We start from the raw sequence: 4,287 nt of genomic DNA, 5'->3' as shown, positions 1-4,287 counted from the left end.
GTTAATGCCTCTGTCCATTGCATTCTTGAATAGTAGAGTCTACCCAGGAGAGAGGTGTTAGAGTTGCCCTGACCAACCTTTGGTTGGCTTTTGTGCTGTGTCAGACACCTGGGATCTGCTCCTCAAGCAAGGGTTCTCACTATGGGTGGTTTCTATATGAAACACAGGGTGAGTCTGTACTCCAGACTTACTGTCTGTTCAAGAACCAGCCAGCACCAAGACCCAACTCTACTAGAAATTAGTTTTAATGAGTTTCAGTGTTCACCAATCTGTTAGTGCCCACAGTTACATCCTGTGATGTAACCCACCAAATAAAATTTTTTTAAAATTAAAAAAAAAGGACCATTAACAACAGCAGACAAACATAAATGTGAACAGTGTAATATCAGTTTTCACCGAATGCACTCTACAAACAATTCACCTCCCAAAAGTACTGAAAGTCTAAGTCCTCTGGTCAGCACCAAGCTTTTGAGCTCAACGCTCAAAACAGTCTAGTTCCTGGAAATAGGAATGCTGGGACTTCAAGGAGGTGATAGATAAGAAAGCCACTGTGTTCTAGTCCATCTTCCATACCTTCGCCTCTGGCCAACTCCTACTCTTGACTTGCTCCTGGCTGACACTGGAAGTGCTGATTTCTGGGGATATGGGCTCATAGGAACGGAGAGACAAGCTTGCAGCAAGCAGACCCATCTGGACACAGGTTTCTGTGTCATGTTTATCAAGCATCCCTGCAAGGATTCCTGCCATTAAGCTGTGGAGAGAAAGAGAGGTGGTTTTGAACAGGAGGGGAACAGTTTTGAACTCGGGAATGTGGCTGTTCATTTGTAGGGGCTTTCATTTGGACCCAAACTAACACTTACAGAAGCTGAATATGTCACACAGGAGGGCTAAGGTTACAATGAATAGGTCTTGCTTTTTTATATTTATTTTTAAATTTAGAATCCAAAATATGGATTTTGTCATTTATTTGCAGTTTATGTGCTTCTCATCTCAGAAGCTGAGGTACTTTCTCTTCCATCACATTTTCTATTCTCCTCAGTTTTCCAGGTGAGGTAGAAGAGAAGAAAGGAGTCTAAGATGGGAAGAATATACTTTTCCCTTGCTCTCTAATTATTTTGTCACTTCTTTGCTCTTTGTTGGTGCCTCATTATGTCCCCTCCTTTCCCTATAGGGTTTGGATAGGGTGAGAGGGAAAGTTTCCATACCTATGTGAGAGGGACAACAGGCACAGCTGGAAAAAGAAATCCAAAGCTGAAATGAGATTGGAAATTCAGATTTTTGAACACAGTTGCTGTGGTTTTCCATTTGAGATTTCCCAGTAAAAAATATGTGAGTGCTTGGAACAGCAGCGATCACCCTCAATCCCCTCAAGGCACTGAGGTGGCCACTAGGAGAAGAGAATGACTTTGGCTTGCCGGGGAAGGCTCCACTGAGGCAGGTATGGGCAGTGTTTGTGATAGACTGGGAACAACTACTCTTTATTCACAGTTAACTACTGTAATGATGTTCTGCAGCTAGGAAAAGACAAAGGAGATGTGAAAGAGAAGGGAGAAGACAATGCCATTTGAGAGAAAGAAGCAAGGAAAGGAAAATGCAATGGCAAGGAGGATTAATAAGCACATCTATGGGAAAGGGGAAAAGAGCCCCTTTTTTGCACTCGGGCTAGTTACCTTAACATCTTTTTATCCATAACAAAGGTACAGAAGATTATGACTTCCATAAAGTGTTCAATCTCTCAACAGCTCCAGAGGTTGAGAGTAAATATTTGGGGGAGCATCCCCTAGCAATGCCGTGTGCTGGCAGGCAGTGTTATGTTGTCACGGCAGCCCCATGCAAGGAGCAAACAGCCACCACTTCTGCCTGCACGCACGCTCAGCTCCTTGGACAGCATCTCTGGACTTGTGGGAGAGCCACAGGGTCAAAGCAAGGCAAGAAGTGCCCTGGATCACTGTTTCTGGATGTGCACTCCCCCCTAACCAGCGCTTCAGAAGTGTGAGGGTTCACAGGGGCCAAGCTGTGAAAGTGTTATTGTTTAAATTGGATTTTAGGAAGAAATTCTTTACAATGAGAATGGTGAAACAGGAACAGGTTGCCCAGATAGGTGGTGGATGTCCCATCCCTGGAGATGTTCAAAGCCAGGTTGGATGGGGCTCTGAGCAACCTGATCTAGTTGAAGATGTCCTTGCTCACTGCAGGGGAGTTTAAACTAGATGACCTACAAGGGTCCCTTCCAACCCAAACCCTTCTGTGATTCTATGAAAGTCCTTTAAAATTGCCAACAGGCTGGGCTTGAGCAATGTTACCAATTCATATGCTGTGGAGATGGCATGTCAAGGCAGTGTCCTGGCATTTGCAGCCTGTTTTGGCACTCTTACTCTGTAGAACAGGAATTTCTGCAGCTCAGTGGAGCAGCTGAGGTTAATAGGAAAGAAAACCCTGGACAAACAAGAGGACTATGAAAATTGCCCCACATGGATCTTGGGACTCTGGGGAGAGGGATTTCCAGACGAACATTACCTCAGGAATGGGAGCAGTAATGAGCCCTTAGCTCTCAGATAGCTTTGGAAAGAAAAATAAACTACCAGGTTCTCCAGTATAACTCAGTGGAGGTGTTTGGCAGTGGCATGCTTTATCTCACCTTTGGTCTTCCCTTAATTTAACTTTTTAAAAAGGGAAAAGAATCCCTAAAGAAGATATTTAATTTACATTAGACTCTAGAAAAGATTTCTGTGCAGTAAGGGGTACTTGTGTTCTGAGCAGATGGTGTAGAGAGGAGGCTCCCTGGAGGGGCTGGCAGACACTGGGGACATCTGTTGGGGTCATGAGCAAAGCTGAGCTTTCCTTAGGCAGGCTGACTCCGTGAGGTTTCTCCAGCCCCTCTTCCTGCTGTTACACCTATTGCTCCAAACAACCCTAGAGAAGACCAGCTTGCAGTTGCAGTCAGCTCATCTCAGAGGTGATCTGGAACACAAGGAGCATGTCCTGGTGCTAAGTGGGCTAAGTAGCTTGGCAGCAAATTATTGATTGATCCTAAGTCAAATATTGAGGACTCTATATGTTTAAAGACAAACAAAAAAACTCCCCCAAAAAACACACCAAAAAACCTTTTCATTCTACCCACTGATAACAGAAAAAAAGAAGTGTTGCTATGTTGAGTTACTGGTAGGTAAGCAGAGGAAAAGAAAAGGAAATCTCTGTTATGTACAGACTTTTGGTCTAGCCCCAGGCAATGAAAGGACAGAATCAATTCTTTCAGCATAGGAAGCAAGAAAAAAACCCCACCTGACTGCTACATATAGTTTGTCAAGTAAAAAAGGAGCATAATAAAATATTACTCTGACAAACTGAGAACTGATCAGCAGGGCTAGCAATAATAGCTGTCATTTCCCACTCCTATGTACGGCGTGTGTGAACAGCCAGGAGAATTATACAGCAGACTCTTTTGAAGCAAGAGCTTCAAAATTGCCAGAGGCAAATGCAGAACCTGATGAAATGCTTTTATAGGGCCATTTTTGCTACTGAGTGGCAGTTCCACTTCCATTGGAGAAGTGTGGAAGTAAAGCAGTTAGTTAGTAAGACAGCTTTGATGTAAGGTGGTTTACTTTGCTTTGCTTTTAGCAGCTCAGCCCAGACTAATTCAGAACTCTTAGATTGCCAGGAAAGGCTTAGATCTTAAAGAAAAGCAAAACTAATAATGGCAAGCCTTCCAAGATGCTTCAGGGGACATTTTTATCGCGCTTTGCAAAGAATCACAGTAACCAGCCCTGTTCTCATGTCCTTGGTGTCTCTTCCTCCAGCAGCAGAAAGTCGTTCTCACCTTTGCAGTAGAATTTCAAAGAAATCCGATTATGGCCCTTTCACACTTAGTTGGAGAGTACAAAGCAGTGAGCAACATACCTGTCGCCAGCTCCTGAGACATTGGCTATCTCCTCTCTGCTGATGGGGATGGTGGGGTAGTGGGCGGCACAGAGGCTGGCAGCAGCAGTCTGTGGGAGTGGAGAGGGAAAATTAGTGGGAATTGCCAACGCTGATAAGGCCTGATGTGGGTGATGCCAGACCTGCATGGTTGACAAAAAAAGAAAAGACTTAAAAAAAAAAAAAAAAAGGCAATAATCTTTTTTCACACTTTGAAAGAGATCATTTAAATGAAACTTCCTGAAAACGAAGCTCACAGCCATGAATATTCATGTAAGCACATTTAAAACTAACTGACTATAAACACTGCTGCTAGGAGCCAGCAGTATAGGACAGACAACTTGATTTTCTTTCAGAGCTGTGCATTTCACC

The 4,287-nt window shown here is 43.7% G+C and overlaps 1 long non-coding RNA gene across 1 annotated transcript; it reads right to left on the bottom strand.

The window, feature by feature from the left end:
- Positions 1-300: 300 nt before the first annotated feature.
- On the bottom strand, positions 301-3,990 carry LOC114073272. Its single transcript, XR_003574301.1, has 2 exons — positions 3,898-3,990; positions 301-751 (listed from the first exon to the last, which is right to left on the bottom strand). It is a non-coding gene; the product is annotated as an uncharacterized LOC114073272 (long non-coding RNA).
- Between the last annotated feature and the right edge of the window lie 297 nt (positions 3,991-4,287).

The sequence above is a fragment of the Empidonax traillii genome, unplaced genomic scaffold (assembly GCF_003031625.1).
Source record: "Empidonax traillii isolate 1590-97213 ecotype Southwest subspecies unplaced genomic scaffold, ASM303162v1 scaffold5881:size10378, whole genome shotgun sequence".
In the NCBI taxonomy this organism is placed as follows: domain Eukaryota; kingdom Metazoa; phylum Chordata; class Aves; order Passeriformes; family Tyrannidae; genus Empidonax; species Empidonax traillii.
Note: the sequence above shows the minus strand (reverse complement) of the source record. Positions and strands in the feature narration are given on the sequence as shown.